General features: G+C 40.7%; 1 non-coding gene across 1 annotated transcript; it reads left to right on the top strand.

Moving 5' to 3' along the window:
• Positions 1–807: 807 nt before the first annotated feature.
• LOC141604004 (small nucleolar RNA R71) lies at positions 808–913 on the top strand. Its single transcript, XR_012525833.1, has one exon. It is a non-coding gene; the product is annotated as a small nucleolar RNA R71 (small nucleolar RNA).
• Positions 914–11,040: the final 10,127 nt, after the last annotated feature.

Raw genomic sequence — 11,040 nt, 5'->3', positions numbered from 1 at the left:
CACGCTAGCGCCATGATCGTATAATGCGTTATCAATCAAATGGGTACCAATATGACACGGAATTGAGAAACTACCCGGGTCTGACTGTTTAGGAGGTAACTTATTCTGAACTAGGGTTGTCCCTACCTCGGTCAAAGCTACCGTCGATCATTAATGTGCCTCTTACGCGATAAAATTTCTTTCATAAATTTAAGGTAAGAGGGTACTTGTGTCAGCAGTTCGGCGAATGGCACAGTGACCTGCAAGCTTCTAAGGATTTCGGCAAATTTGCTGAATTGGTGATTAGCTTTAGTACTCTGCCGATGCCTCGGGAAGGGAACCGTGATGGGTATCTCGAGTACCTTCTTCTTCTCTTCCAACGTATCAGCCGGATCAAGCTCCAAATCCTTCGGACGCTTCTTTCCTCTCGAACGAGGTCTTTCAGGCGATTTCTCACTCGATCGAGCACTAGCAGGCTCTCGATCAAGCTGTCCTTTATCTACACTACTCGATCGACCAAAAATACCACTCGATCGAGTAGTTTTTTCAACAGAGTAACTCGATCGAGCAGAAATTTCACTCGATCGAGCAGTTTCTTTTTTCTGTTCTCTCGATCGAGTAGAAATTCCACATAATCGAGCACTTCCTTCAGCATTTTTACTCGGGTTTCCATACTCAGCACAGTGGTTCGCCATCTCCTCAATAAGGGCCCATCCTTTATCATCATCAGTGTTCTCTTGGAATCTTCCGTTAGATGACGCATCAAGTATGGCTCTGTGATCATCATACAACCCATTGTAGAACTGGTTAGACAGAAACCACGGATCAAAACCATGGTGAGGAATAGACCTCACAAACTTCTTGAAACGGGACCACGCTTCATATAAAGTTTCATCAGGTGCTTGCTTGAAACTTGTGATCTTTGCCCTCAGCTGATTGGTGCGCTGTGGAGGGAAATATCTCTTGTAAAAAGCAAGAGCAAGGGTCTCCCAGTTAGTAACCCCTGCGGCCGCGTGGTTCAAATCAGTCAGGCACTCCCTGGCTGAATCAGTCAAAGAAAAAGGAAACAACACCTCCTTAATCTTGTCTTGAGTTACCCCCTTTGTCGCGGAGATAGTAGAACAGTAGTCCGTAAAGACCTCCATGTGCTTCCTCGGGTCTTCACCTGCCACACCTCTATAGAGATTTCTCTCCACCAGATTGATATAGGAAGGACGAATGTCAAATGTATTTCCATCCTCAGTCTGGAGATTGAAACTCTTTGGAATTGATGCTACTTTAGGATCCGAGTGACTGGCAATGTTCGGCATCTTTACTGGTTGGTTTATAGAACTGAAAGTGTCTTCTTCAAAGATGGATTTTCCGCAAATAGAAAATGCTGAAGCTCTGGTTCGAAAGTACTCAAGTCTTCCTTTCCTGATTCTCTTTGCAGACGGAGTCTATGCCTAAATAGTCTCCCTGGCTCAGAATCAGCTGCAACTAACTCAAACCTGTCTGACCTGGGTATACACAACACTGAAAGAAAATAAATAAGAACTGCCTCAAGGAAAAAAAATTCCCTGAGACGGATAAAATAAACGAAACAAAGACAAATAGGGCAATTGGCTCCCCGGCAACAGCGCCAAAATATGACAGGGCTGTCGTATACCTATCAAAAATAACTAACTAAACTAACTATATTGCGAGGGAAGTCAGGTCGATCTCCTCAGGGAGGCAAGATATCTGTAAGAGTCCGTCTATTTGGTCACAAAATAGGGGGTGTTTAAATTGGGTTTCTAAACTAAAAGGTTCAAAGGAAGAGAAGCAGAGAAAAGAGCAATAAAGGCAGAAAAAGATGATAAACTATCAATAGAGAGAGGACATGTCAGGATTTCGGTTCACTACGGTAGTCCAGTGACTCAACTGTTAACAACTTGGATAAATTACTGCGAGACGGATATGGAAAGGTCCTTCCGGTCCACTTTCTATCCTAAATTACCACTAACTTAACTTTCGCCCTCGTCAGGGTAGTCTACTGTTCATAGCAGGTCTATTTAGTCCAATCTTCCGATCCAGGATTAAATTTAACCAGATTAAAAAGGTGACTCAGAAGCGTGCACTCAACTAAGTAGGTAAATACAGTTATATTGCTATGGTGACAGAATCTCACAATTAATTAATCTAACTTATTCACTACATCGTCACATTCCTACCGTAGATCCCCTAATCCCAACATGAAATAGATTTAGCTACTCATATCGCTATTAATATTACCAAAACTAATAAAGATGAATGAACTAACAATAACCATAATTAAACGATAATTAAATTGCATAAAAGTAATTAGGGCAAAGAAATAAATGAAGTAAAACGAACAATTAAAGTAAATGGAAGAGAGATTATTTTAAAGAAAGGAGAAAGAGATTACAATCGCAGAAATCCAGCGTAAAGAATGACAAAATCCGAGCTAAATAACCCCGAAAGCAAAGTTACAGTGAAGGATGAAAGCAACGCAGTCTTCGAAAAATGATAGATAATGAATTAGATGATAATGACCTAGTAAAGATGCGTTTAAATAGAAAATAAACTAAGTTCAAAAGCTAAAACAAGTTCACGGGCTAATTAAAGCCCACGAAAGCCTAAACCACTCGATCGAGTAGTTTGGAACCACTCGATCAAGTAAAACTCCAGATAAGTTACTCGATCGAACATAAATGTTACTTGATCGAGTAACTCCACTTTCCAGCACTTCTTGATCGAGTAATAATCCACTCGATCGATCAACCAGGGCCACAGAAACCACTTGACCAAGTAATAAAACCACTCGATCGAGTATTCTTCCTTCAAATCAGCCCAATCTCGTACCCGACTGCCTCGTAAACCGTGCTTTCACGCATCCCAATGCAGAAACTTACTCCGAAAAATCCCGTCTCCTCGAAATGCATGCAAAAAGGACGAAAAATGGTACGATTCCACTACTTCCGCGTTCATTTCTACAAAACGGACAAAACGAACCAAAGTAGCCAATTCGGGGGCAAAATATAATATAAACAGTATGAAAGTACATAAAAATACGTGCAAAAATAGGCTAAAAAGACTATATAAAATGCACATATCACTGACCAACCTAGACCAACTCAAGAAATACTACCCTTGAACCCTAGCAACCACAAGCCTTACCCTAGTTTCAAAGTAGTGACAACAATATCCCTTTTAAGTCAATTCCTTAAAGTGTTCTGATTTGAAATTGCATGTTTTATCAGTTCTAAGTTACGGCACCTTGCCATGTTTTAAACAGCCTTTGATCTGTCAAAGGCAAACATCCATTTGCACTCAAAACAAAACACCTGAACTACGAGCATGGTTTGATTTCACCTCTTCAGGTGGATACGTAGGCAGTCCTTTCTTACACAAGAAGGATACAACCACAACATCCAAACAAAATTAACAAAACATTCAAACTACGAGCATGGTTTGATTTCACCTCTTCAGGTGAATACGTAGGCAATCCTTTCTCATACAAGAAGGATACAACAATCCCCACACAATAAAAAACAATCACCCATACCAACTTTAAAACAAATGAGAAGGGGAAACATTCCCTTTTCCACAAAAAAAAAAACAAAAAAGAAGCCTTTCTCCCTTCCCACAAATACCCCATTCACATGTGCAATGTTTAGGATAATTCAAACCGAATTGCCTTTACACTATGGATGGAAGAAACAACAAGAGTTCACAATTTCTTTCAACACAAGCAATCCTCTAATTTAATTAATAATGAGAAGGATTACAAATTTGGCAACAAATAAAGTTATTCAAGTCCACAACTTGTCAAAGCTAGGATGTCGACTAAGACATCTCCCATAGTAAAACTAGCACAAAAATACACAATACATAGCTAGTACAACATAATAAAAAACACACATACACTATTACAACATAATAGTAAAACGGGTAATGGAGGTCTTCACTATTCCATTCTACCCTTTCTTTTTCCCTCGGGGTCCATCTTCCCCTTGTCCTTCTTGTCGGCCCGACTAGCACGGACTTCCTCTTCGGAACGGATCCTCAACGGATCTACAACGGCGACGCCATCCGGTCTCCTACAAGACCCCGTACTCGGCCCTAGTCGAGCCCATACACGGCCCACCACCTCTTTACGACCCGAGCTCCTCCTCTTCGGTAGCCTCACTACATCCGGGCTACCATCATCGGCAAAGTCGTCAAAGAAATCACGGTTGGCCTTTCCAACTTCCTATACTTAAAGCCAACGACTTCGTCTTTATGGAACTTAGACCTTTCTTCCATGGTTTGAGCTCTTGACCACTTGACATAAGGGGGAGTCACCCATGCCGTGGCAATGGAGTTTGGTACCTCTCAAGTCGGCCGAGTGGCCCACCACCTCTCGAAAGTCTCCACAAGGTCGGAGTTTCGAAAAACACTCTCTTGGACGAGAGTATCTCGAGCGGGCACCTTTTGTTGGTGGCCCATTTGCCTCATAAGTGTTTCGGGATAAATGAAGGAAATAAACTCAAGCCCACCACCATCAAGGAACAAGAACTAGTGGCCGAAGCGAGCAATCCCGTGAAGGACCTCAAGTTCCACCATGGCACCACCCAGCGGATATGAGGACCACCCTCCTCCACCAATCTCGAGGTCCAATTGGCCTTGGTGGACGCAAAGCTATCTGAATACAACTTCTTCCTCATAGTAAGGTGACGTAAGGAGTAAGAAGAAGAATCGACCGGAGGCTCTAAATACCTTAGCCTCTCCATGAGCCACACTTGTAGGATCCTAAGAGATCTGAACGAAGGAGCTTCTCCACAAGGGCCCTTCTTGTCCAAAGCATGGATGATCTCGCCAAGCATTAAACTTGATGTTTCCCACCCGTTCTCCATTTACTTAACAATATGCACAAGGGTCATACTACTGTACCAACTTGACCCCTCCTTCTTCAAGGCATCAACAAGAAGGCACACATGTCCTAGGCAAAAGTCAAGAGCCCTTCTCCGATCCTAGCCACCTCCGAGACATTGACATCCAAACGGTTTGAGAAGATGTTGATGAGAGCCAACGTATCCACACCATGGGGAGCAAGGAGTAAGTTCAATTAGCTCGTTGACAAGCCCAACATTAAACGAAACTTCTCTTTGTAACACAACCGAGTCGAAGGAAGCACCGGAGTACAACCCGGCCATCCTCCAATGGCACCCACTTCTTTGGCAAGAGGGCAAATTTCACCTTTCGGGAAAACGAAAACATGATGTTTCGAATCCCAAAACCGAGAGCATGCTTAAAGGAACAAGTACTGCACCTTAACTTGACAAAGCACCAATAATTGACCAACTCTCATTACAACAAGTTAATACTTCTCAGGAGGCGACAAATCCCGACACCAATGTCGCAACCTATTTTCGAAAGCATCCATGAATTATTTTGTGGAAGAAGAAGAAGGAAGGTTTTCATAGAGTTGTTTTTCGTGTTTCGGATGATGAAACAATGAAGCACAAATGTCCCTATATATACAAAACACTCAGCGCTTTTTTCCGAAAAAAGGGGAAGCTCCCTTGCATCGCCCAGGGGCTCGCACCTCTTTGGGCTAATTCTCAGGATCCGCACCTCGATTTGTCCCTATCAAGTTGTGTTTCTTCCTGGCACATAGATTTTCTCGCCTTAAGGCTCGCGCCTCTTCAGGCTTATCCGGAATTTTTTGTTTTCTCACACTCACATTTCCTTGATTTCGCATTTTACGAAACCCGACACGGTTTCCATGGCGCAGCTTTAAACATAAGGGTTTTTCTCTTTTTTTTTTATGTGGAAAGGGCTAGTCGCCCCGATCCACAACGGATCGTTTCCATGTAAGTAAAAAATCCGAATTTTTTTCATATTTTCCACAAAAATCAAAATTGATTACACGACGTCAATGTTTCTCAAAAATTCAAACTCTTGCAAATCCGAGTCTTGATCTCGCAAAAAATCAAAATCAAACACACTCGCAAAATATCTTTTGAAATTCATCTATGACGGTTTGAGTTTTAGTTTTCAGGTCTCAAATCAATTTCGGCAAAATTTGATGCAATTTAATTCAAACACGAATTAATTCCTTGAAATTCCAAAAAAATTTCATTTGAAAAACCCAAACGTGACGACTTGTCACGGAATTTTCAAAATTTCTTTTCAAATTTCAATTTTAACTTCGAGTCATCGTGGGTATTTTTGTTTTCATCAAATGCTTTTGCGTTTTCATGTGTGTGCATATGTGCTACTTGTTGCCTGTTTTCTACACTAACGATGGAGGAACAAATGCCGAAGCAGATGGGGAATCAGCCGATGACCGTGCTTCTCCGAAACACAACACAAAAAAAAAGCCAAACACAATCAAACTTCAAACCTAAAACACATATACACAAACCGCCTCACGCAAAATACATCGACACACGTTTGATACAAACGACTTTATCCGTCAAAACCTTCCTATTTGCTTTTCTATCGCATTTCATATGTTTTGTAGAAAAGAAGATAATAAGACGAAAATCCCCGTCTTTCATGCATATTTGGAAGCATATTGACGATACTAGATGGACTAGTATGAAGAGGAAGCAAGGACCAAAGACCAATCCCACAAGAATAAAATGGAAGTGAACAAAAAGGGAAGAAAAGAAGAAGAATCACTGCTGAAGAACAATCCGAGCGGATTGTCTCCAATCCGCCCGTCTCCTCACAACACAATCCGAGCGGATTTCCACAAAGACGCTCGGATTGCCCCGCCAGAATCCGCCCGGATTCCGTCGAATCCGCTCGTCTTCCATCAACAGAATCCGCCCGTCCCGACCCCAATACCCACGGATTTCTTCACAACATAATTTCGTCTTCTCCAAGCTACAAAGAAAGAAGCCCTTCCTTCGAGAAATACCGGCTCCTCCCTGTTCCATTTAAAAAGTGTAATTACTAGTTTAGCCCTTAGTTAACCCTAAATGCATCCACCTAATTTCCACTATAAATACCCCATCTTTGTAATTAATCAGGTGTGTGGTTTTTAGGAGGATATTCTCTTAGATTAGATTAGGAGTAGATTAGAATAAATTATCATTTAATGTTTCCATAAATTACACATTAATCTCTCCTTAATTATTGTTCAAGTTTATTATTCAAGTTTATTATTAGGTAATTGAAGATTATTGGGTGATTGGAGGATTGACAACCTTCCATCAATCATCAAGTTTCTTCTATTATTCTTTGCATTATTATTTGGATCACCTCAAGTTTGGTATAATTCCTTTACCCTTTAAATCTTTATTGTTCATTTCTTCATTCTATTATCATGTTTATACTTGTTGTGATGTTTGACACCATTAATGACATGTTCCTCATGATAATGAGTGAGTAGTTACTTAGCTAGGATTAGTGGGTAATTAGGGGCAACCAACATGGGATTGATTCATGCTTAATCTAATATGTTCACATGATTAAATTGCTTGCATGTTGTGATGTCAACTTTATGCACATGTTATGTTTGATGAAATGCTAAGCCTATGAATCCTTGCATTTCCAACCATCTCTTATCTACTCAACTTGACTTGTAAGATATAACCCAACTCGAGTCTTGTTAGACCATGCATAGAAGTTGATTAGGAGGAAAGTAAGTCGACTTGTAGGTGTTGTACAATCTAATCGATTCGGCTCCGGGACCCAACTCTTCCTAAGAACCGTAAGATATAACCCAACTCGGTTCCTCCACAACATTAATTGCTTGCAACCTTGTGAACATGTTTGTATGATCAACACCATGAATCCCCTATGACCCCATGATATCCTAGCACTTTTAATCAATTGTTTCCATCTTTCCTTTTATTGCTTGTTTTACCTTATTGTTTGCATTAGTCTAGACACAACTACAAACCCGAACAAATCGTGACACTAGCATAATTTGAGATAGATAGACTTAGAACCCAAAGCACACCGTCCCATGGATCGACCTCGACTACCACTAACTAGTTGTATGTTGAGTATTATAAATGTGTTTCATGGATGTGTGACGACCAACTCTTGTCGCATCACCTAATGCAAGCATCAATTTCACTCGAAAATGGGCCAATCAAAAGCGCCCAAATCAAGTTTCAAGGGGTTAGGATTTCGCCCTAATTCAATCAACAAAAAGGCAAATAATTTCAAGTGGAATCAACAGGATTTACATACCTTGAGACAACATGATGAATTTGGCACGAACACAAGCGAGAGAACAAGATCAAGAATGGCAATTTTTGGTGTTTATCGAGTATTTGTAGGTTGAAGACGAAGAGAATAAGGAGCAACTCATTCTCGCGTCTTTTTACAGAAAAAAGGGGAAGCCCCTTGTATCGCCAAAGGGTCCGCGCCTCTTTGGCTTATCCTTGTTTTTTCTGGAAAGTTTTGGGCTTTAGCCCAAAACGACCATCCAAAGATCAATTTAACAAATTTCAATCGATGGAATCAAAAGCCATCATTTTTCAAACAAATACAAAATAGTGAAATTGAAATTCGCTATTTCCACAAAATTCAAACGACGGAATTAAAAACCGTCATTTTCAAACAAATACAAAATAGTGAAATTCAAATTCGCTATTTTCACTAATCTCAATGATTGAATTAAAACCCATCATTTTCAAACAAAACACATAATGGTGAAATTTAAATTCGCTATTTTCACAAATTTCAACGACGGAATTAAAAAACCGTCATTTTCAAATACAAAAACAAAATAGTGAGATTCGAATTCACTATTTTCAAAAGTTTCAAGCAATGAAATTAAAAACCGTCACTTTTCAAAAAACAAACAGAATAGCGAAATTCAAAATTCGTTATTTTCCCACAATTTCAAGCGACGGAATTAAAAACCGCCACTTCTTCACCAAAGCAAAATAGCGAAATTCAGATTCGTTATTTACACAATTTCAGATGACGGCATTAAAAGCCATCAACTTTTTCAAACAAAAACAGGATAGTGAAATTCAAATTTACTCCTCCTCACAAATTTCAAATCACAAGAAGACGGAACTAGAACTATTATCTCCCAAACAAACATTGAATGGCGGAATTCACATAAGCTATTTCTACAAACTCCGAACAACGGCAGTAAAAACCGTTACCTCCCTTGGAAATTCGAAATCACCGCCGTCCGTAGAAGCCAGGCTTAAGCCTATCTCTTTCCGGCGCCACAAACATCCAATGTAACACCAAAATTCCCCAGCAGGATATCGGAGACCTCCCCACGGAGCCCACTATCTCAAGAACTTCTCGAAATAAGCCCGTCCAACATGGCTATTTCCCGCAGTCGATCGTTCGACTTTCAACATGGATGGCGAGCCTCAGAACGTGCGTTCAACATGGCTGGCGAGCCTCAAAACGCACCTTCAACATGGCTGGCGAGCCTCAAAATGCACCTTTAACATGGCTGGCGAGCCTCAAAATGCACCTTCAACATGGCTGGGGAGCCTCACAACGTAACCTCAACATGGCTGGCGAGCCTCAAAATGCACCTTCAATAGTGCTGGCAAGCCTTAAAACGCATCTTCAACGCGGCTGGCGAGCCTCAAAAGGCACCTTAAACATGGTTGGCGAACCTCAAAACGCGCCTTCAACATGGCTGGTGAGCCTCAAAACGCAACTTCAATATGGCTGGCGAGCCTCATAACGCGTCTTAAACATGGCTGGCGAGCCTCATAACGCGTCTTAAACATGGCTGGCGAGCCTCATAACGTAACCTTCAACGCGGCTGGCGAGCCCCATCATATCCGCGACACGGCTGGCGAGCCTTTGTGTACAAACAAGAAACAATTCAAGGACATATCCCGAAGATGCCTCGGGTATGACCCCTTCATATGGCTGGCGAGCCTTTGTACGTAGTCTAACAGACTTTAAACAATCTACAGGGACAGTCGACAGACTCTAAACTGTTCCCGACAGCAGGTCCTTGGCCCGTATCCTTTCGAGCAGCCTCGACGTCGCTTCGGTCTCCAGGTTGTAATCTTCAATTGACCTGGGGGCTATACTTTGACTTTCGCCCGGCCAAGCCTCAGCGAAAGTGGGGGCTCTATGAATACCCAGTATCTGTTGATTCCCCAACACACATCCGATGATTATCGGACTACAACATGCTTTGGAATTGCTAAGTTTAATCGACAGTTTTGTATAACTATACGTCGGAAAACTCAAAACGATTTCAAAAATAAAACATTTTCAAAAGTTTTCAAAAGTACCTAGAGTGTCTTATGCACGACAACGGGGTCGCAATAACACTAACTATAGTCAAAACCGACACCGGACCAAAAACCGACTTGGAATTCAAATCCCGACTTCAACAACGTGTCAAACTAAGTCAAACACAAAAAAACAAACATCACAAAGCTTCCATGTTAAGTATACCCGGTATACTTGAATGGTCAAGTACTAAAATCATGTCATCCAAAACCTAGGATAGAACAAATCATGATTTCAAATGCGTGATAGTGACAAGACAGCTCGAAGACCCGCGAAATGGTCCGCGCCTCTTCGAGTAGCCCATGCGGCCACTGTTAGTTAATTAGACCATATTAATACTCATCTTATGATATTAAAATTACAAATTAATTTAAAGTGGTCTAAATCTACATGCATACAAATAAAAGTATAAAAGATGGTATTAAACCATCTTAAGACAAAAGTTCATTACATTGTATAAGCCAAGTTTTGGGCACAACTCAAGGACTCCTTCCTTGATGTTGTTCTTGAGCTATGAAAATGGATGATTTTCCAAGACAACAAACCACCAATATAGATGGTCTCCTAAGGAAGCACCCAAGAATCAACCCAAAATACTACTAAAATACTAACTAGGTATATGTAGTAGTAAACCTTGTTTATTGTATATTTGATGTACTAAATAATATTATTACTTTGATAATATTACTAGTTAATTTATATATGTGTTTTTAAGATGAACAAATGAGAAGAAAAATGGTCTCTTGATAAAGTGCTCAAACAAAGACACAATTTTCTTCAAATTTTTCCAACTAGTAAAATGATGTGAATAGTTGGGTATTTATAGCCAATTATGGGAGACAAATC

The sequence above is a fragment of the Silene latifolia genome, chromosome 9 (assembly GCF_048544455.1).
Source record: "Silene latifolia isolate original U9 population chromosome 9, ASM4854445v1, whole genome shotgun sequence".
Classification (NCBI taxonomy): Eukaryota; Viridiplantae; Streptophyta; class Magnoliopsida; order Caryophyllales; family Caryophyllaceae; genus Silene; species Silene latifolia.
This window is presented reverse-complemented; position numbering and strand designations above follow the sequence as displayed.